The following is a 24,512-nucleotide window of genomic DNA, read 5'->3' as shown; positions in this document are numbered from 1 at the left end:
TAAGCTTGGTGTTTGGCTAGCTGAGAAATATTTGGGAGTTTGGGATACTTTCTTTTATTTAGTTCATAGCAGTACAAGTGCATGTGAGACTGGTGTGCATTTCAGGGTGTGCAGCGGTTGAGCAAACGTCTAAGCCAGTCTGTGATGGGAGTAATACTTTACGAGTCTTCTCTGCCCAGCTCTTATCGGTCATCATCTCTGTGCTTTAAATCAACTGTCCGTCTGTGAGAAGACAAATACCATGCGGAAAAGACACATTAACGGCTGCACTCAAAGTCCTGCCAAGTGTCACTAAGCGTTATTGTCAGAGCCATGCTTTAACACCATACTGCCGACCTCCATTTCCTGTTTCCTGCCCCTAGAGGGCCTAAACACAATCTGAGGAAATCATTCTGCATCGGCCCTGCAGCGGAAGGTGTTCATTTAAGCAAGAGGCCTGGGCAAATGTGAATACTTTGGGGTTTGAGAAAAAGCCCCCCCCCCCCCCTCTCTCGTCAAAGTGTTAAAAACTAAGCAAATAATGCACATGTGGAAGACAGCAGGACAAGCTGAGAATCATTCATGAGGTTGTATAACTGAGCTCTGATTGATTATCTTGATTTGTAGCTAACGTGATGAGATGACGGCCCATTCCGTGAATCTTGCGTACATTTATCAAGAAAGGAAGAAAGTTGAAGAACTTTAAAGTAAAGCAAAGATCTGCAACTCGTATACAACAGTGGAAATGTTACCATTTTTATCTGACTCTAAACAATCCACGATGAAAATAAATGACCGTTCAACAGGCTTACGTGACTTTCCTACTTAGAAACGGCGTCAGCTGACATTTATTAAAAACTGTTCTCCCATATCCTGAGGCTATATGACAATCATCAACACATCAAAACCATCGGCTGTTCTCTTTTTCTTCTTAAAGTCTTTTTTTTTTTTTAAACATTCGACTCAGTTTGAAGCCAGAGGCTTGTGGTCCCAGCTAACAATGCTCTCACATTAGGGCTGGGTGATATGGCCAAAAAAAAATATCACGATATTTTTTTTTATATCAGTCGATATCGATAATTATCGATAAATGTCAAATCTTTATTTATTTCAAGTTTAAAGACAGATTTGTACTCCTAAGTGAAAGCTGTAGAAACCAGAGCGTTGTGTTTTTAAACTACTCTTTATTGTCAGAACATATCATGACAAACACTTTCCAAACAGGTGAACATTCACAAATCCGAGGTAGAACATTCAAATATTTGACATTTTTCCTTAACAAAATAAATATCTTTATTTCAGTAGTATAATTAGCTCGAGTTAGGATGCAGATTTACTTCATACATTTTATGTTCATTAACAAAAACAATAAAATCTGTTAAAAAAAATTATTTTTATTTGGTCAAATGTAATATTCTTTAGTTTTATTAAAATTAACCATTGGTCATCCAGCATCATGCATTTAGATCATGATAACCACAGATAAAATGTAACTTTATGGTTTCTATGTGAGAAACGTCACATATTGTGACGTTTCTATGGTATTTATGAAAACCAGTAGCCTAAATACATTATTAAAAACTATAATTATATTCCATTAGTACTTTAATACATTGTATACATTAATAATATTATACAATTCAATACATATATATATATATCCCACATTTCATGGTGGAGTTAATATTACTAGGCTAACGTTACAGTAACGTTAAATCCGTGGTAAATGATGGGAATGTGTAGACGGAGAAGCTTCTGACTGTATCGTTGCGCGCAGTGTTTCTCCTGTTCGTCAGCGCGGTCTCATCTGCCTTTAAACAGGTTTAAATCACTGAGACATTTGTGTTCCTCGCTGAATACAAGCGCTCTCACAGAGTACTCAGAGTAAACGCGCCTGCTCAAGTGAGCTCGCGCTCGCGCTGCCGTTTGGACTTTGAGCCGAGCGGATAAACGGTCCGTGTGGCGCGCGCGGTTCAAATGAGATTCGTTCCGCTTTTGGCGCAAAAACATTATCGAACATTTATCGAACTCTTGATATCGTTTTATCGAGAAAAATTATATCGCGATAATTATCGTTATCGTTTTATCGCCCAGCCCTATCTCACATGTCACTCTTCTTTTATAGGTGCAGCTGACCTCTAAATAAATCATCGCGCATGCATGCGCCACGAAGCATGGGACTAGCACAGGAAATCAAAGCAAAGGCCGTCACTTGATGATGACAGATTTGGAGGCCTCAGACTAAAACATACATGTTTAATGTCTGCTCCCATGGTTACACTTTAATAATCTGCCATAAAAACTGAGAATGATCCCTTTGAATAAAACACACAACATCCAAAGTGGCCTTTGATTTATATCACAGGCTTTTTAGTTTGATTTGAATGGTTCTTTCTGTTTCATTTCCATGTTCAGGAGCCTGCTTGTCTATAGCATGCATGGCACATGCATGACGTGAGGTATTTAAACTGGTATGCAGGCTTGTTTGAAGTCCCATATCTGGCAGGGCTGGTTAGAATAGGCCCCTCTCTTAGATGCATAAATATGTTTTTTTTATGTTCCACCGTCCCATGGGTCAATTTGGTGCCATTGACCTATAATGGTGAGCAGTATGTATATTTACTTCCCTCGTAAATCCAGGTACATAAAATCTCAGGATTCTGAACCATGTTGGTCCCATTTAGCTGGGAGTGAAATCTAGAATAATCCATGATACAACAACTGCCATTGAAATCATAAAGCAACAATCTTGAAAAATTATAAGAGAATATAAAAAGATTGTAAGGGCTGAGTGAGGTCTCTATACACTGTAAAAAAATTTTTTTGTTTTAACTTAAAAAAGCAAGTTGCCTTAAAATTTTGAGTTCGTTGTAATAAAAAAATTGAGTTAATACAATGAAGAAGAATGGTTTAATAAACAGAAACTCAAAATAGTAAGTTATCTTCACACATTAGTTATCGAAGTTGATTTGACAAAAGATAAAAAGTTGTGATAACAAATCATGAAAATATTTTTTTACAGTCTAAAGTCAGCATTTTTGCACACAACTATTTTAATAATGTGGAAAAAGTCACCATTATTTCAACATGCAACCTTTAAAACAATTTAATCATGTAGACTTCACAGAAAACATTTCCGGGAATCTGCACCATTCCAAGGACTGTTTTGTATTTCAGACCAAACAACACACATTTTCAGACTTTGTTTAACTGTGATGTTGTTGTGGCAAATTAGATTAGAGAATCAGAGATAATGATGTCACATAAATCTGGAAACACATGCTCACAATCAAAATGCGCATGTTCTACAGAAAAAGGCTAAATAAATAATTGAATATATAAATAAAACTTGAGATTTATGAATAGCAATGTCTGGGGGAAACGATTAAATAATGCTGACAAAAGTAACCAAAGCCTTGTTTATTATTATTAGAACTTCCAATACTTAACACAAGAAATGCATCATATTATAATCTGATTACATCAAACCAACAGAACTTGCAGCTGAGTTCAATGAACGCATGTTTTAGTTCAAATTAGCCTAAATTCAAAAAAAGACAACACATGTCTGTGTGTAGGGTTCTCATCCACTACCGTTCAAAAAGTTAGACTTTTCTTTTAAAAGAAATTAATACTTTTATTCAGCTAGGACGCATTAAATTGATCGAAATTGACATTAAAAGGCAGTATACTGTTAAAAATCTCAATATTTCAAATAAATGCTTTAATGTAATCAAAGCATTTATAAATGCTTTGAAATTTTATATTTATCAAATATGCAATGTGTACCAAAGGCGCGATCTGAAACCGCCCTCTCTCCTTCAGTCACAAACTTGAAACCAATTCCGTCAATGTGGGGGGTGGGGCTTTTCCTATCATTATTTCTAAGGATGCTGATTTTTAGAAGCCAGCTGTCTGATGGCGAATGGGAACATGGCTTGCGTAAACATTACATTAGCAACATATTATTAGAGGTTTGATAACAGTCAAGCAAAAGGCGAATTACGTATATCAATTACCATTATGTGTAAACTTTTATTCAGCCTTATTACCGGTATTATATATATATAGCCTAGAAAGCGCGCAAAGTAATCACTAAAAAAGCCGCCACTCATCTCAAAATTATGTTATATTAAATAAAGTTGTCTATTCTGCATAGTCGTCTACACTTTTTGAGAAGATTCGTGAGCATGCACAACACAGCACTGAAAAAAAGCGTTTTTGACCAGTGAGTAGATTCTGCTAAAGTTAAAGGTACAATATGTAAGAATTTTGTAATAAAATATCAAAAAATCACTTGCACAGTGTGATATATTTCCTGCAGTTGTGTACTTACAATATCCCCAAAGTTCCCAAAGATTTTTAATTTCAAAGAAATTCCAATTTTAAATAATGGGCCGTCCCGGAAACCCTGTTTATTTGTCGCTTGTCAATGACGTAGTATCCACGTTATCCCTGCATGGTTTCCACTTGCTCGTACTGCCATAGCAACCATGGCGACAGACGTGGACAACTGCGTTAAGTCTAACGCTGTTGTTGTTTCGTTCAAACATTATGGACCATTACAAGCGGACTTTGGGAAAAAGGAGAATTAAAACGAGGATCATTATCAGCGTGGTGTTCGAGATGCCGAGCGCTCCATGTCCGTGATAAACTTTGACTTGACAGAGCTCTTGCATGTACTTTATTAGACAGGTGAGCAAATGTACATAAAACTAATCAATGGTATATAGTTCAACATGATGAAATGTTAGAATATGATCTGTATGTTATTCTAATGTTGATCTAGCTTACTAGTCTCATATAGCCAACAAACTAACACATAGAATAACATTATAACTTTCACCACACTCAAATGCAGTTTAGTGTGATAGTGTAGACCAAGTGAAACAGAGCTGCGTTACCTCACAAGTTTCATTGGTCTAATAAACTGACCTGTGTGAGTATTAATACAGCACTTGCGGGTAGTTTGGTAGATTAATATCCTTATTCATTTATATCAGCGGGACTCGCGTGTGGCGCTGATATCTGTCTCTCATTAACAATCACGCCCTACTTTATCCCACAGTCATGTTAAAAACATCAATGTATTCACTCATCCATAAACATTATTAGATTCATCAGCTTGACAAGTTCCATAATTCCGCTGGAATAAAGCGTCATCAAGCTACGCCTTTGTTATTGTAAGAGGTTAGCGACCCCTTGCGGCTAATTTTTTTTACATATTGTAGCTTTAAACACCCCTGTTTGGTCACTGAGTTCAAGAGATCAGCAAACATGTCATTGACTACATTGCTCACCGCTGCAAAAACATTGACATTAAAGATCATAATATCCAACAACTCAAAACCATGCAAATAAAGAGAGAAATTTGCATAAAACTCTTCTTAAGTTGATACATCTTTCAATTCAGCCAAACTTTCATCAAGAAATGTACTTAAAGTAAGATGATGAATTCAACTCCACGAAGTCTTGCCAACTGTTGCCTTCATTTTTTAAGCTCAGCGAACACCTCATTCTTTACAGCGTGGCCTTTGGACATCAAGAAGAGCATCTCACATTGCATCATCTCAGTCTTCTAGTTCCCCTTCATGACATACTGGGCGTCCACAGAGCTCTCCACAGCAGCGCTGGGAGTCCTACATTTCACTGAATGATCATCTGTGTCTGCTGGCCCATCTTTCAGCCCTGCTAAAAATAAGAGGGAGCTGTCTGCAAAGTAGTCTGGCCTGGCTGGCTCAGTTGTGTTTGGTTACCTGATAAAATATTAGCTCAAGGAATTGTGGGGGTTATAATGCAAGGAGGGGGGTTAGCAGCTTTTTTTATGGAGCAGAGATGCACACATACATCTAATCTGTCTTTCTAGTGGTTCTGCTGCAGCAGACGCTGAACAATGTTCAGCTGTTGTCCAGATGTGCAGAATGAACAAAAAGGGGGAAATGGTTTTACTGGCACGTTCCTCACTGATAGAACAGAGGTGTATAACAGATTGTCAACTATCGGGCCTCTCATGAAGCAATATAGTGGCATAAATTTAGTTTCGATGTTTAAATGTGATCTATACTGCAGAAAATGCTCTAAATTCATCTGGGGTGTTGATATCACACTATAACAAATGTTTTGCACAAATCTTGATTTACAAATGGTCCTCACAGACCCATTTTGATTTCAATGTGTCAAAAGACCTGATATATTAATACTTCATACTCAGATATTCAAGGCACTTGCCACTATTTATTACAATAGCAAGAATCAGCTCCAATACAGTACTCATAAGCCCTGAAAAGTCCTTTATTTTACAGGGATATTTCACGCCAATTTGTAGATCATAAACAAAGATATTTTGAGAAATTTCTCCTTTTTTGTCCATAATGGAAGTCAATGGTCACCAAAACTGTTTGGTTACAAACATTCTTCCAAATAATTTATTTCTGAGTAAAAGCCCATTCACACCAAGTACAATAACTATAATAATTATAACTATAAAATTTTAAGAATCGTTCCAGGACTTGACAATAAAAAGAAAGCCTGGACAGCTTACAGTATTGTCACCAGCCCAACCAGAGCCAGTCGTTAATTTAATTTAATTTATTTATTGTGGAGGGGCCATTAAAAATTTAACCCAACTTTAACAACAACACAGGGGAATGATATCATTGGAGTCACTTTCAGAAATATATTTTTTTTAGCCGATGAACAATAAAACTGACAGTCAATCAGAATCCCGACAACTTTAAAAACTAAACCAACACAGCTGCTAACACAGTTGCTATCATTCTTGGTGTGAAAGGGCCTTAGAGTAGATGATGACCGAATTTTCATATAATCATCATAAAAAAATATTATTATTATTATTAGTTAATGAATTAAATACAATTGTCCATGGCTCATTGGTCTGAGGCTTAACATGAACAATCTAATCAATCAAATATATATTTTGGCACCCTAACAAATTTCTAAATATTAGGAAAGAAGCTGAAACATGAAAGTAATTAATTTTTCAGAATGAATGTTTTGCAGCAAATAAATTATTTCTTTATACAATATGTCCCCTGATGAAAGAATGATAAATGGACTTAATTTGATCAAATAATCTAGTGCTAATAGTTAATTATCCAAAAACCTAGCCCTGCATAAGTCTACTAAATGATTTTGCTGGCTGCAGTTCCTCTACAATCATTATTTGACCAATTATAACAGGTTATTTACAATCCCATCCCATCCTCAGCAGTTGCCCAGTGGATAATTTTAGACAAATGCGATTACCCCTAAAACCCCCAAAACTAGAGGAAGCTCTTTTGTGTTCTGATTTCCGACCTTACAGAATTTCATAGCTTCCAGTTGAGAAGGAAGCAGACACATAACTCTAAACTCTCTCCTAACATTACAGCTCTGGTTTTCTCATGGGCCGATCTGAGTCAGGCACAACTTAGGCTGAGTGAATGAATTCAGGTAGGGATGGTATTTTAGCACAGCCAGCCAGACACATGCCTTATCGTGAATAAAAGCATCAATGGGAGTCCACCAATTAAGGTCATCAATCCAACAGCAGTGACCTGATGTCATCCTACGGTTAATGTTCATGCTTACACTGTCTAAGTAAGCTACTGAATCCATTTCCCCACAAATGAATAGTCTGTTGCTTATAATTATTGTGCTCCTTACCATATACAGAAATACAAATCAAAAGGGGAGAAAAAGAAAACATGAAAACAAAGACAGCACTTTCCAGCAGATGAATTTGGCTCGTTTTCCAAATGTGTAATTGGGAAAGGGTAATACATCACCAGAAAGTAAGATTAGATAAGAAGAAAACTCAATATGTTTTTGCGGTTTGTTCGAGCCCACCGCCACTTCACAGTCAATGCGTCATGTCATTACATTAAGGTCTTTCTTTACACAGAAGACATTGTAATGTTATTCATTACATCAAATGTTTATTAAATCCACATGCTTAATCCTGAGGCAACAGTCCTCTGCGAAATCAAAATAATGTTTATAATGAATGTTCAACAATAGCCAAACTATACTCACAGGCCACTAAGTAATAAATGGACGATATATCAACAATTTGCTTTCTCTGGTGGACACATTCACTGACAATTTGATGTATTGAGCTTTAAATCATGGAAGTTTAAACTGTGCCTTTATGGTACACTTTAAGTGCATTTTCAGACGGGGAGACCACTGGTATATCTAAATTAATGGCGCAAGGTCTCATAGACTTATACTCAATATATATCTAGATGTACACATTAGGATTTACATGAAATACCTGCATTACCAAAGACTGAAGGAATGTAACTTTTCCACTGTCTAACTTGCTTTACAGCTCACACAACATGGAATGAATTGCGAAATAAAACTAAGACATGTTAAGTATGAAGCTGGCCCCAGAGCATGGTAAAAAATCCACTAGTGCCTTGGTGACTGCATGGCTTGATTTTAATTACAGTGCAGGGAACTGCTTTTGAAAACACTCCAATATTTTGTTATATGGTCTGTGGTCAAATAGATTTTTTCTTCCCATATTCTAATGAGCTTTAAATGAAAAGAGAAGACATTAATGACATTTCCACCCAGCTTTAATTTCAGTTACAGCTTGGCTAAATTTCACAATCTAAATTTGACAGTAACAGACATTGTTCAAAAGTGACACGCTCTACCAGAAGTCGCAATGAGCCATTTGTGGAGAATACTGATAATTAAAAACCATACTGTTCTTTTTAAGAAACATCTCAGCTTTCAAAATTCTGTCAATTTTGAAATTCAAACAATAAATGTCTTTTTGGCGCTCTTTCGTCGGCATGAAACGAAAGTTGCGGTAGTCTTTTCTTCCCTATTGTGAGGTATATCAGAGTGAAACGGCCTCATGAACAAAAAGAAAATAAAGGACTTGATTTTGTCCATCAGGAATTGATTGGATGGTTGTGGTTTGCTATTGGTCGATCTCATGTAAGTGACAGGTTGTCCCGCCCTCACGCCAGTAAACACACGTCATCAGAGACGTGAAGGGATGTCGATAGAGTCAGCAAAGTCAGTTTTGAGATATAGTTAAGGTTTTCTGAAGGTTCAAAAAAATATAATCTGGCAACCATACCATATAATCCCTGGTAATAACACCAAACCACACACCAAGTCAAAACCCATTTCTATGGACCCCTTTTGCGCCGACGTCATGGCGCTAGCTGGTTGCAAAACAGAGTGAAAACTGGAGGCGGCCAATACAAAACAGCACAGATTCGACTACATAAGGAGCTTAAATTACTATTATTATGATTAAATGTCATCTTATTGTGTTGTTGGGTTATTGTGAGTACAGGCTCTAATTTTACATTTTATTGCATAAAGTTTTCTAAATGAATGTGATTATTTGTGAATCATCTATGATTGTTGTTATGATTGATTGGGACTAGACTTTTTGAAGAACTTAGTAAGAAAGGGTAATCTAATACATAGTTAAAAAATGAATATGCTGTAGCTGTATCTGGAATTTTGATTTCAAGAAAATATTCACATTATTAAAATTGCACTGTAATATTCACATTATTAAAATTGCACTGTAATGTCACACTGTACATTGTCATCTTCTGGCTTTAGCGCTGGCTAGGCAGAACTTCGGATCGTACCACAAGTCTTGTACGTGGCCATTCAGCACATAGTTATAGGCATCTAAAGATGTATATGCCCTCAGTTTCTCTATCGTGTAGGTTTAGATGTCAGGCTTCTCAGCCGGAGGCAGCGTCGTTAACGTTAATCCTGTCAGATCGTCCATCCATTGACTGAGCGTGTACGCGCGTGTCAGCCAATCTGGTTCCGTCCGTTAAAACTAACTTTAGCAAATAACAAATCGCGGTCCTGGACAGTGAGTGACCTTGCACATTAAGATAAAATCGGATTTTTTCCAGTCATTTGTAAAAAACAAGCTAACAAAACTGGCAAACTAACGTTAGTGAAGCGGCCAGAGGGATCTTTCTGCAACCAACTAAGCTCCGCCTACAAAAAAACGTCACTATGTTTACTAACTGTTTTTTTTTTTTTTTTAACGGATCTAATAGAACGTTACACAGTAATTAACACTAACAGATAATGTTTGCTTGAATACACACCGACAGATATTTAATACAGACAGACAGATAATAATACTTAAATTATGTGTATATATATACATTTGTATATCGGTATCACACGCTGTTTGAGAGGCGTCTTTGTCGCACGCATCGGATATGTCAGTCAGTGCGAACTAGATGTTTTTTTTTTACATCAGCATGAGTTTGAAAATCACATTTTATTGGTTCAGACTCATGCCATCGAGAATTCGCTATGAATATTCACAAAGTTGGAATGCTGCGCTTTACAACGATGCCAAACTTGTGCTAAGGGGAAGCACAGTCATTGAGAAGCGAGCAGAGAAAAACAGCTATTTTTCATGGATTATTAAAACAAAGGAAAGATTTAGGAAGGTAAACCTACAAATAAAACATACAAATAAATATAATTTTATGTTTACCGATAATTACAATTTGGAGCATTGGGAATGCTAGATGAGGGTTTAATGAACACTTTTTGTGAAAACCAAAATTTACACATTTCACTTGTTTTGCCTACAGGTATATGCTCGTAATTAGCATTCGGACTCATTTTGCCAGCACGGGTCACATTCGTGGTTTAATTATTTTTTACATATGCCTGTCCTCTCCATCTACAGTGAAGAACAGTAGAAGAATTATCCGAATGACTTTTGAAAACTGCCACTGTAGTTTATATATACAGGTAATCATTATATATTTTTAAAGCAGGGCTATGCAGGTTCGGGAATTTCTTTGCTGTATTGTCGCTTTTTGCTTGCAGGTTTCTCTATAGAGCTCCCCCCACAGCTCCAGGATATTTGACAACACTGTCGAAAAACTTATTGTCGACTCTCATATACCAGAGGCTAGTAGATCAATAACATCAAAGCAGATGGGGCATTCTTTACAACGTCTTCTTCATTCGGGTTCGAACAGCGTGAGGGAGCGCAATAATTACAACATTTATGCAGATTTCTTTTTGCCGTAAAGCAATTCTTTACATCGCGAGACCTGATATCACGCGATACTTCCTGACACCGCGTCCAGCCGGCTCAAAGTTGCAAGTGTGTTTTTTCCGCTCACATGCGTTAGGGGGGTGCGAGACGACCACCATACAACCCGGAAAAAGTAATATAACCATTCCAATGACTCCGAAGCTGGTCGGTTAAGGTAAAAAAGCTGCATAGTTCACCTTTAAACAAAATAGCATAATTATCTGTATTACAGCCTTGTATGAATCGATGAAGTCACGAATACTTACTCTTGCCAGTAATTTACCCTTTAGTGGCTTTTATGTCCTGCTTTCTGAGTGTACAAGTGTTCATTCATTAGAGAAAGGCTGTACAGATTGAACATGTAATTCCTATGAGCATTTTAAAGATGATCGGCCCAGAATTTAGGCAGGACCAGCCAGTCACAGGATTAAGACGAATATCGGCCAATTTAGATCGGTGACTGATTAATTGGTGCACCCCTAATTAATGTAATGCATCCTTGCTTTAAAGTATTGATTTCTTTTTAGAAAAAAATCGTAATGACTCCAAACTGTTGAAGGGTGTATTTGCAGTATTTTTTTTTTTTTTTACATAACCTTCAAATAAAAACTGCATTGCCTGTAATCAAAAAATCAGCGAAGTGCAGATATTCTGCAGCTAATGAAAGGAGAGGCCTGTTTTACAAGCTGCAGCATTCATGTTTCAGTAAAATCAGCCCATACTCTCTGGAGTGAACATCTGGAAGAGTGTCTCCATGTATGTGTTCCAGCAAGTGTGTCCATTTTTGATTTCCACGTCACACTGAAGATATTTTCATTCATAAGAGCAATACTGTTTACACAGACGCAGCGGTAATTGCGTTCATATGCGACTCGTGGGAGACGTGTACAGTGTGTTTCCACATGTTTGACATCTAATACCGCATGCTAATTAATTGGATGATCCCTTTCACAGATCCTGCTTTCAACATTTTAAATGTACAGGCATGCCTGAGAAATTCTTTTTCATTGTTTTTTTCGCCCCTAAATTATTTACATCTGCGAACAGGGGCTTTGTGCAATCCATTGCTTTATCCCCTCATTTTCACAATAATTTGCTTTTATATGACATTTTATACATCAACTGTTAGTCAGAGACTCAAGAGTTTAAGCTTTTATGTCTTCTCTAAATGCTAAATAACAGTGTATTTATGAAACTGTGTCCAGGGCATCAAATACAGGATGAAATTGTGGCTCTCTCAGCAAATACCTAACATGAAAGAATTCACAATTTGAATTCCGGGTTGAAATTGGACTAGAAATATTTGTATAAAAGGCTACAATCACTGTGAATTATCTCTGACATGTTTGCACACTTGCAAAAGTGAGCTTTTGGAAGCCAAAAATCAAATCACAATGCATTATTGGTGTGTGAGAGAGAAATAGAATGAGACTAAAATGAATAAAGCGAGTAGAAAAGGGTAGGATGGGCTAGAGGGGCTTTTGTTGGTGGAAGGCATGCAGAAACTATGTGGTTTTCTCAAGGACAAGTTAGACAGGGCAGGCCACCTCACAGAGGGAAGCTGGAGTCTCCATGGTACCATGTGGAAAAAGGGAGGGAAAAAATCCGGGCCAGAATGAAAAGAGGTAACCCTAGCCGCTGAGGTGGCCTGATAGAAGTCAGGGGCCAGGGTATGGCTCCCCCTTTTCCCCATCCACACCCACTTTGTGTTGTGTTGAGTGCAAGGAAGAAACTCCTCTGCTTAGAGCCAAGATAAGCAAATATAATGGTGCCACACATTAGGTTACTGTAAGGAAGGAGAAAGGAGTAAGCGAGAAAGTGAAAGAGAGAGTGTGTCTTAGTTCTATCAGTAGTCCAATCAGCTCCTCCTTTTCTTGACATTTAAGAATAGGGAGCCATGTGATAAGGAGATCTTTCTCAAGCTGAACTAGCACCAGAAAGTGGCAGCTGAGCCTATAACCATACAGTGTCAAGGCCTTACCATGCTAAAGAACTGCCACCAAATAAATCAGCTTATACATTTTCATATTGAACCTGAAGCCTTCTATTTCACCTTATTGTTATTATTATACTTGTTATATTTACATAATATTATTATTTTTTAAATTCCCAGAGCACGATTCCCCAAAAATGCTGAAATTTCTGCGCATGATCTACTGACGACGTGCAAATTGACGCAGCATATTTCCATAATGACCAATGCAATATTCCAAGAGCAGCATCTAGTTTAAGACATGCTTTTTTGGGGCATTAAATGGCGCAAATACCAGTAAATTGACAAACGCAAACCTTAGTAAATCACCTTGCGTGATTCATTTAAATACCGTACTCTCCTCCCATAAATTTTGCATCTGGAAGGGAAACTCCTACAAATACACATGCAATAAGGTCAGCCACAAAAATAACAGTATTCACAACTTCCCAGCCTTAATTTTTCACTGCGTGTCTTTAGTAAATCCTGACAGTATTTTTTTAACACCAAAAGAGGGTTTGCGCTGGCGCAAGCTGTCAGTAAATCTTGTCCCTAATATTCACATGTGTGCATTTTGAGTCTATAGAACTCAAAGATGTACTGCATATCTGTGGCACACAGACTAGCTACTTCTGTGTTTACATACCTGTAGATTGTAAAACTATTTTGGAAATGCATATCTGTGACAGCCAAATGCTAAGAGTGACAAAGGGCCATAAAGACAAACTAGGTTGAAATAATAAATGTAAATAATAGGATGTAGACTGCATCCTGTTAAGGAAATGCATCCTCAAACTGGCATCATTATCTGAACTGAGGTCAGAGAGTGAGAGGCGACAATGTACTCCTGGCCCAGGATGAGCTGCTAATATTTACTCTGAGCACAAATGGGTTTTCCTGCACACTTCCTTTCTCATGACATAAACATAAACATACATGAACACAAAAAGACTACTGCTTTATCTGTTTTTACTCATCTTTTAATTAATAGCGTTCTAAAAAAAAACACTGAGCAGTTTAGAAAGATGTTATCCTGTCCTGTCCAACATAAATAAATAAATGCAAAGCTAATTAAACAAAGCTATGTAAGAAAAATTACTTTTTTGTTGTTGTTGTTGTAAAAATCACTTTGGCAAGTCAGGCTGGCTGACCTCTGAAATAATGTATACTCATGATTGAATCAAATAAGAGATTTTGTAAAAAAATAACACATTTCTAAAGGTTGGTAAAAATACTTTCGGCAAGTCAATTTTCTCAATTTATCACAACTAGAAGCAGGTGTGACCAATTCATTTTGGACTTTGGATGTATGAGTTCTGTCGAACCATCTCTGTCTACAAAATGATATGAATGGGTATGTGACATCAACTGCACCCATAAGTCAATATCAAAAGAAAAAAAGAACGACACCAGATTCACAGATGGAGTAACTTACATACATTTTACAATGCCAGACAACCTTGCATTTTGACATACTGTAGAACTGCACCCTGATATGTACAACGAGAATATTTAAGCTAAATGTATTCCAGGCCAATTAGGCCTCTATTGTAAGTGGATAAAAGTTTGAAAGCGACTGCTAAATGCATAAAGTTAAATGTGATTTATGTTAAACAATCAATTCTGACTACTAACGGTAATGTCTGGCAATGTCTGAAACAAAAGGAGGGAAACGTCTCTGTTTCACTACTTCCTAAAAAAATAAAAAAGCCCATTTTGGTTAGTAGATGAACCAAAACACTTCATCAATCAATCAACAGAATCTCTGGCTTATATTTCAAAACAGGAAATGAGTTAATTGTTTCCCTATTCACCATCAAAAATATCCTCTTTCTTGGGATACACAGTTGTATTCCTAAAATGATCTGATGTAGAAATTTAAGAACTGTTTGTACGTTTGATTGGTATTACATCTGACCATTTTTGGATTCCAATTGTTGCTGCAGCAATATGGAGCCTGGTAGGGCTTTCTGGAGAAAAGCAGTTGGAGTACATTTATCAAAACCTTGTTTCCAACATGGTTATGTAACTTCACACATTCTGCCCAGCATCGCTACAAAGGCTCCCTCAGGCCTCTGTAACATGTGCAACTACACTACACTACACGCAGACATAAAATACTAAAAGGAAACGAATGCTAAGTTTCAGCCCCGTATTTAGTAGAGAAAGATGGTCGCCACTGCCAATATATTTCCTCTTTCCTTTTTCCATCACCCTATTCAAATCAAAATATGCAAGTGTAGGCTAATAGTCAACAAAATGAAAACAAAGATTTTAATGGAGGAAAATGGCCTAAGAAAGGTTAATTCACAGTTTTTTTGAGGGATGGAATCTCCTGCTATATTGGCCGAGTATCTGCCAAATGCGCCCCTGGAATGAGAGAATGCATCTACGGCTTTCCTGTGGTTTCTCTTCATCTGCAAGTAATAATTAGACCCCGATAGGGTCTCGGCTCCTTGCCTTCTCTTTCCACTGCCAAGCAAGGCAAAACCTTCCCTCTCTTATTTTGCCATGTCCATCTTGTTCTTACCGGTGTAGTTAATATTTACTGAGCATAGCTGTAGAAGTCACACTCAAAATTTCCAAATGGAAACAAGTGTGGTAACTTTTCACAGACATACTGTCTTTGAGCAGTGAGGTCATTCTAGCCTAGATCAACTTCGCATTCAGATTCAAATTGTAAAAAAAAAAATCAAAAAAAAAAAAATCACACAATCCAAGATTTAGGTCTGGTCAGGTTAAAAAAATGCATTTTCTGGTTCGTCAACGTAGCAGGAAATAAACAAGGAGAAAAAAAATTAAACATTTTTCATGATTGCTAGGGAGACCCATCAATCTACTTAAAAAACATGTTTCAGAGCTAGACATCTGTGAATAACACATGAACTCATAGCAGCATGTTTTATTTTTGTAAAAAGGACAAAGTCAAGTTCGGAAGTCTTTGTGTTTTCCCTAAAAAAAATCTTAACAGCGACCATGTGGACAACTCAAGGGTAACATACGTCTGAATTTCAGCCAAAGACATTGATAACCATTGTTCACTGCTTATGTATGACAGCTTTGTTTGCCCTCACTCATCTAAATTAGGATAATAGAAGGCAATTATTGCAGACCACTGACCGTTAAATGTCTGTCTCTTAGTCCAACAACAATTACCCATCAAATTACCACAGGCTGATATTTACTAAGTACACAAGGTCACGGCACAGTCTGTCACAAGTGAAATTGAGTCCCTATCTGTCCACAAACAGGCTCTTTTCAGGTAACACTGCCCAAAGAGGACCTCACAATTTTATAAAACACTGTAATAATACATAATCTGGTGTTTTTAAAGATACAACGGTCAATTTAGACACAAAAAAGACAATTTGCATCAAAGAAATGACAGGAAAGGGAAGCTAACTTAACTTACTTCCTAAATTCAGGAAAGACTTCAGTGAAGTGAACTCCACCCATCCTTTCCTGTGTCATGGGCTGTTAGTGCAGCTGCCAGTAGAAGATCCCAGAGGAAAGATGCAGCCCTCTGTCCTGGAAATGGGTGGGTTTTGTCCATATTTCAAGCAATGCCTACAGGTTACCAGTGGCATTTCTCATGGACAGCACTGGAAGTAAAAAAAAAAAATACATTTGCAAATATAAAAATAATTCAGCTGAGACCACAAATATTTTTTCCGGACTGTTTCCCAGAAGGATTGTAATAGATTAGCACCAATGGTATTAATGGTAGATAGATTACGTTCAATTTACTTCTGGGAAAAGCAACCCAGGGGAGTTGATTATGACTATATTGATTTTGACAACCGTAAAACATCACATTTTTACAGTCACACAACCCACAAAGAAGCTGACACCCACACTTACCATTGTTTGGCGAAATTTCGCGACTCGCGAGTGACATGGTCATTTCGTGTTGTGAGGGCTAAAAGATTCCATGCATATTTAGGTATAGTTCAAGTTCAAGACCAACAGAAAGTAGCTTGGTTTGAAACTGAGACTGAGAGTTAAGTTTGCCAGTTACGTTTGACTGTTTGCGCAGAGAAACACACTGAGCACTCTGAATCATTCAGCAGTTTTGAGTGAATCGAGTAGCCTAAATGATTTTGAGCGAATCAGTTGAGTGAATGATTCAGTTGCTGAATTCGGAAATGCATACTACTACTAGCCCACTACTCTTACTATTTCTGCCATAGAAAGATATGGTACAAGTAGTAAGCGTAGGCTAGTGTATACTAGTATGCTGTTCCGTATTGAGCAACTTGACATGCTCGTTGTCGTCGTATTCACTTGTTCGTTCTAGAACAAATCAGTATTTTTGATCGAATCCTTTAAATGAATAGTTCACTGACTCACTTACAGTCCCTTGTCGCCATCTATTGGACGAAAAAACCTAACCTCTTAGTAAATGAAAATCACTGACAGTCTGTCTGGAATTCATTTTTTTAATATTATCACATACTTTTTACATTTGACATTTATTGTTCAATCTGTGCCCATTTAAATTAGGTGTGAATGCAGGTAAATAGTTATAAAATAGTTTTGGTAAATGCAATATGACGCAGGTGGGTGTGGTCTTGTAAGGTGTTGCTGGTTCAATTTGGCTGCATGTGTTAGATAAAGTGGGCTAGTGGCATTCAGGTAAATTGAGCAACATTTACTCTTCATAGGCTACTCAATTATACTTTACCATTTTAAAAGTTCCTCTTATTAAATGTTTGTAAGCCTATTTGTTGCATGTGTTATAGTCAAACATTTTATAGGTTATGTTGAGTTAATTTTCATCAATATTCTTATTTCTAAATATTCTGATATTCAGATTTCTTCAAATTGAATGTCAGCACAAAATGTTATTTCAGCTGTTTTGAATTTTACACATAGCCTTAGGCTATATGTTTTGGGGTTTGTTAAATGAATTGTTAAATATGTTTGTTTGATAACATGTGTAATAAATCATGTGTTTTTAATTAAGACAGGATAATCTTGGATAAATCAGGGATGGCTACTTTAACAGACCAGCTCATCCACTTTACCGGAAAAGAAATGTATCTGGAGTGCATGATCTCGATTTCAGGTTGATATTAACACTTTTTTCCCAGTCATCTCAAAAAGTGTCCCAATCAACCTAAATTTACTCTACTTTGGACATAACACATTATATTAATTATTTTGAAATATTTTAGCTTGGCCTTAAAGTTAACAAAAGTAATAAAGAAAAGAAAAACGCCTACTGTAGTCTTGCAAAAAGTGGCCCACTTTACCTGAATTCCCCCAATACGCCAAAGGCTTCAGTATGTGACATACTATTAGGTGATAATGGATTTCTTAATGTTTAATACTTAAATAAGTAAGCAAGAACCTATACGTGAATGAAAGCTTTCCAGACAATTCAGGAAATGAATTATGAAAGGTGATCTGGGGATAATGCCAAAATAAGCTCTCAGGGGCATCCAATCCCAGACTGTGCTTCTAATGGGAAAACTGTGCAGGTTGGTCTGTTTCAAAAATGAAGTGAGGTTCCTTCACCCTGTCTCAATGATAGGGCAGATTGAATATCAGCAAAATACTTTACAATGGTTTCTCTCATGAACTCTTCCACGAATGGCATAAACTGACATCTTCCTATTGTGAGAAGCTATACTGTAAAACAGACTCCCTTGATGCAAAAATAATAATCTACACAGGACACAGCCTTGTGAGACACCATATATTTAAAAATACTTTACATTAAGGTTCTTTGTAAGTTAACGACATTACATGAACTAACGATAAAAATACTTCTAAAGCATTTATTAATCTTAGTTAATTGCAACATTTACTAATACATTATTAAAATCAAAAGTTGTATCTGTTAATAATATTTAATAGACCTGAGCTAACAATCTGTTATCTGTTCATAAAATGAAACTAGAACTTGGCAGATTCCAGTGATTTTAGAGAAGATGTTTTTAATATTTCGTTTTTTTCCTCTCTTTCTGTTCTTGGTTGTGATTAATTTGAACCAGCAGACAATGGAATCAATTACTTAATATAAGAAGTGCAGAAAATATGGTGGATGCTTTTTGGACATTGAACAACTTTGGTTTCCTAAGGAAGTATTGCTGATGTGCTTTTTTGATTATGATCATTTCCTTAGTCTTGATTGAAGATGTTGAACTCCAGACACTGTCATCTTCATGAACTCATAGAGGGCAGGGCCATGATCATGCTCAGTAGTGAGAGGACGACAGTGTCATCTAATGTGGCGGATGGGACGGGTGCTCTGATTGGAAGGACAAGACACAGCCTTGTGGATTAGCCTGTGCTGGTGAGCATGATCGACGTCATCCTTGAAGAATATCCACTTCTCCGGGTGAAAATGAGTGGAATCAAGCATGAAAAGTGTGGAATCAACCAGATGGCACCAGTTGTGGAATTTTAAATTATTTTTTGTAAATTTTTTGAGAAGTGATAAGGTTTAGGACTTAAGTATATAAGTCAAAAGTAAATCCAAATATATTTTTAATAATATTGCTGCAAGTATAATTTTATTTTTTAAATATAGCCTACTTGAAAATTCTACATATTTTTTCATCTGAGCTCCAATGGCTCTGATGCAACTGCCACATATTTTTTATTATTTTATTATATATCAAAATAAAATAATCTATTTGTTTTAATTGAACAGCAATGTATTCCGTCTGACAAGTTTACAAATATGATTAAATCATTAGATCACAAATTATTATTAAAGTTACATTTAATGATATATGATTATTTTGGAGATCACATATTTGTTTGCAAACTTATTATATTTATAACCCTTTTCTATTAATTGCATTAATTGATTTCTATGCATTTTTTATATATGTGAAGGTATTAAACCATTTACACTGATTCTATATGAGACCAAAAAAGATTTATTATCTTCTTGTGGACAACGTTAGTATTACAGCCTTCATCTGACATTCCAATTGACAATAGTGGCTGATAAAAAAATAAAAAAAAATGTATAGAACCTGTTGATATCTTCACCTTCAGACTTCATGTTTTTGCTCATGCTGCATGACCTTCTGATCAACCTTGTTTTTGTACTGTTCCTTCGCTTGTCAGATGGCTTGTTTCACGTTTTTGTTGAACAGTTTTTGTTTCCGCTGCATATCCTGTTTAAACACTCTTTACTTTCATTGAGGATGGTCTGGGCTGCTTTGGGTTAGTTGTTGGCAATCTGTTTTGTGGGTATTATTGAGAATGTTATGTTGTTGTTGATGGTGGGAACCTGATCATCCAGGTTTGAGCTTGTCTTGAGGAACAACTCCTATGGTGGTACAGTCAAATCAGTGTTTGTCAGCTGCTTACATCACCGCCTTAACCCTAAACACTAACATTTATACATCAACAGTGAATCTTACACCCGCATTATTCAGATAGATGATTACCACAGGAGGAAGCTACATGTGTTCTGTTCATGGTCAAACTCAAGGCCTAAACAACTTAACAGAAAAAAATCATACACACACTGACTGCGACTTGAGCATGTTAACAGATGAACATGACCAGAGGGAATTAAAATGTATTTTAAATCTCACAGCTTCATTTCGCTTACCACATTTCTAGTAGAGAAAATGCTTTATTTTGTGGAAATACAAAATGCTGTCAATCCGAGAGATTGTAAAAGAACTGAAGCAAAAGCAAAATTCCACAAATGAAACTAAACCAACACGGAGAGAGAGAGAGAAAATATCAAGACTCACCAATAATGAATGGCTTGGTAGAATATGTCCCAAACAAACACGTGTCTGAACATTGAATTACAGTACAAGATGTGCAAGATAAGGTTTGAATGTGCTTCTGTTAGAACTATAGGGCAGAACAACATGAACTTCAGGACGAGGACTTCGGTTTATCGCTGCAAAAGGTACATTTGCCAAATAGATAGTTGATCACCTGAAAATGATTCTGAGAGAACGCGAATCTGGGGAGCACATAAATTCACTCTTGCTTTGAGTTATGGAGCCTCTGGTGACTAATAACTAAAATGTTAGGCTGAACAATCACAAAGAGCATATGATTAATGTGGTATATAATGGGAGCTTTAAAAAGGATACAAAATGTGTTTGTTTATGTGTGTTTTTCTCAAGTGTAAAGAAAAATTGTCAGTTAATTACAGTTTGAGCTTGTTCTAGCTCTTGGCTTGACAAATATTTGATATTGTCCAACTCTTTTACATGCTTTATGGCATGTGCCCTGAACAAAACAAAACGAATCAAAGAACAAAAAACAAAACATCTTAAAGTCCCCCTGTAGTCAATAATTGTATCTCTTAAAACTCATCTTTGATCACCAAAATGACAAATGTTAACTTTTTTTCCTGTGAAAATCTTTTTATTGATCCCTTAAAATAGCTTAATTTAGTATATGTGGAACCATGAATATGCTAATTAGCCCCGCCTCCCCTCACACCAGCTCAGAGATTCACTTGGCCAACTTACTGAGGTAAACGCTGCACAATGGTATCGCTCTTTACAACATCGGACACATAACGGTAATTAATATGATTAGCCTTTTGCTTGCCTATGTTATCAAAGAGTTAATAATGTGTTGCTGATGTAACACAAACCATGTTCCCGTTCACCATCTCAGAGACAGCTGCCTTCTGAAAATCAGCATACTTAGAACAACAAAGGCACATTTCATCTTAACATCGTAATATACTTCATACACCCCTATTGCTAAATCTACCCGATTTTTCATACCAACAGAAAAATATAACGTGGCATCTCTCGAGACTCCCCAGCTAGTTAGATGTTAATGATATGCTAAAACCCGCAGGCACGTTGACTTGATTGGTTGCAATTTCAAACCGCGTTTTTGAGACTGTCTTTGGCTCACCGCAGTTTTAAAGAGAAAATAATCAGCAATGTTGTTGACTTGTGAATCTGCACATTGTTTGTCTTAAATCACATTTAAAACACCACATATAAACAACATTAAAAAAACTCGTTTTTCACCACAGGGGGGACTTTAAATAGCCTTGCTTAACACTTCATCCAGAGTTGCTGTTGGGTTAAATTGAACATATGTTACAAATCACAGCCGAAGAAGTCAAGAGTTAAGTTCTAAGTTTTAAATCTGTGTTAAAATCTTAAACAGACAGATTTAATGACCCACAATAGCACAGAATGGAGTCTGGAGAGTTCCTTATTTATTTGTCTCCAGCATTAAATAATGCTGTGTATATGGACGTGAAATATTACATAGAGTAATGAGGAATGTGTCAAAGATCTGGAACTAAATATCTATGGCATTACAATACAGCTGAAAAAACATCATTTGAACATTCACTCTGTCTGAAAGCTATCAGGCAGTAAGTAGCTAGCTATTAATGTGGGAGCATACAAGTGTCATTAATGAATTTAAAATGATTAGATTATTTTACAATCTACATTTATATTATGTATGCTTTTTTTGTATACTGTACAAGTGTTCGTAAACACAGAACCAGCACACTTTGCTGTTGACACATGCCTTGCTGAACTGCAGTTTGTATAGCTGTTTCTGTCTAAGGTGTGGGAAGACTAATGAAGCCCAAGAAAACATTTCCAGAATCACAGTATTAGGTATAAAGTGTTATAAAAACAATACAAGCTTTCAACACTTCATTATCACCAGGGTCAAATTAAGAAGTTTCAACCACCAATGTGAAAGGGCCTGGAGTATTCACCATGCCAGGCCTAACATGTGTCGAGTTCCACCCACAAGAGGGAAGTTTTCATTTTTCCAGCTTCCCCCTCTTTGCACGTAACACCATCGGCTGTTTGTACACTCCATCTTTGAATGGACAGGCGCATGAGTCCAGATGTTTCCAGATCTTGCATGCAGGTGCACTTTTTTTGGCTTTTCCACATTGGAATAAAAATTGTAGCTGGCTTTTTAAATGACAGCTTTAAAACAAGCAGAAGGATCGTTCAACTGGTTGCATCGATTGATCGAACAAACATGCAACCTTTATTGTAAGCTATACCCTTTCAAAAAATTAGTATACTTCAAGTATACACAAGTAAAGTTTATTTGTATGTATACTTTATCTAGTAAGTATACTAGGTATACTGATAGTTTACTAGTTAAATACTTGTAGCAAATTTTTTTTGTGAAATAACATTTTGAAGTATACTCTCAGTAAACTACTAGTTTTATACTGCAAGTATACTTGTAAGTTTTCCTCAAGTTAACTAGCATCATACTTTACCATATATTCTTTTTGAACTTTAAGTATAGCTACTACTTTGTTCCTATTTAGGTAATCATTTTTATACTTGAAATAAACCTTTAACTGTTCCTTATAAGAGTCTGTAAAGCTATGTGAATAACGTATATTTAATAAGATACTTAATAAAAAGAGTAAACACAACTACAAGCCAAGTATACATAGAATACTTAGCCTAATTATAGCCTACTTTTAAGTATATCTCAATCACAATATTTAGCACAAGTGTAGGCCAAATATACTTTGACTTTTCTATCAGTGTAAGTCAAGTAGCCTATACTTGTGTAATTTTAAGTATATTTCTGAGAAGTATATAAAAAGTAGACTGAAAGTAATGTTTTTATTTTAATTTTAAAATAAGTATGCTAATAGCACACTTGAATAAACTTCTGTTTTGTAAGGTTAATGAGGATGACCATTAAACAAAAACATTATTGGTATACTGATAAAGAGAAGATCACAAATATGCGGTAGCTATATATCGAATCGGACACACTCTTGCAGCCTTCATGGGTATGTTTAGGGGTGGACCTTGTGCTTTCTTTCTAATAACCGTACGAATTCATACAAAATCACCACCTTGTAACAGTTATGTCATCAGTAACTTGTTAATTGACGTTGAGAACTTCACATTTCTAGTAATGATTCTTATTCTTTGCGTGTACCATTTTGTTCTACTCGCAGCCCACAGCTTGACATCCGCTGCTTTACATCACTTAATGAACATTAATTAGTCGATGTGACAAGGTGTATATTATAAGGTTACTTAAGGGTTGGGGTTGTGAGTTGCGGTCTCCATATTTTGGTTTCTGCTCACAATGAACAGTGTAGTTGGTACGAATGTAATGGCTTGGTTCTAGAGACATTCAGAAAGCACCATTTCTTAGCCATTCATGTGGTTGTATTGATGTCTGCGCGAGTATATGTGTGCATGAGCGAGTGTTACATCTCAGTGAGGTGGTGAAAGGAACCCTGTGGTACTTTATAGCACAGGTACCTTTTTTCAATTAGAAATAAGATTGGCCCAGGAGTCATGAGATTAAAATCTGACCCAGACATAACACCCGGCTTTCAGATTTACATCAGAGATTCTGCAGAATATGTGCCTATTGTCGTAATCTTGGAGCATCGCCGGCACTCCGTACCAAAGGTCAGAGCGTCTGTTCTTTGAGCTGTCATCGCCCACACAAATACGTCTCCTTGCAATTATGCACCAACAGCACACTCATATGGTTCTATTAAACAACAGTAATACT

At 36.5% G+C, this 24,512-nt stretch overlaps 1 protein-coding gene across 2 annotated transcripts in view; it reads right to left on the bottom strand.

Moving 5' to 3' along the window:
* Positions 1-17,084, bottom strand: part of col8a2 (collagen, type VIII, alpha 2) — a 101,468-nt gene extending 84,384 nt beyond the window's left edge. For both annotated transcript variants that reach the window (XM_079591638.1, XM_079591637.1), the window contains exons 1-2: positions 16,878-17,084; positions 16,429-16,618 (exon numbers count right to left, since the gene is read on the bottom strand). The gene's annotated coding sequence lies outside the window, so the exon portion shown is untranslated. The remainder of the gene's footprint in view (positions 1-16,428; positions 16,619-16,877) is intronic.
* Positions 17,085-24,512: the final 7,428 nt, after the last annotated feature.

Source organism: Phoxinus phoxinus (assembly GCF_949152265.1).
Source record: "Phoxinus phoxinus genome assembly, chromosome: 19".
Lineage (NCBI taxonomy): Eukaryota > Metazoa > Chordata > Actinopteri > Cypriniformes > Leuciscidae > Phoxinus > Phoxinus phoxinus.
The sequence above is the reverse complement of the archived record's forward strand: the minus strand, read 5'-3'. Positions and strand labels throughout refer to the sequence as shown.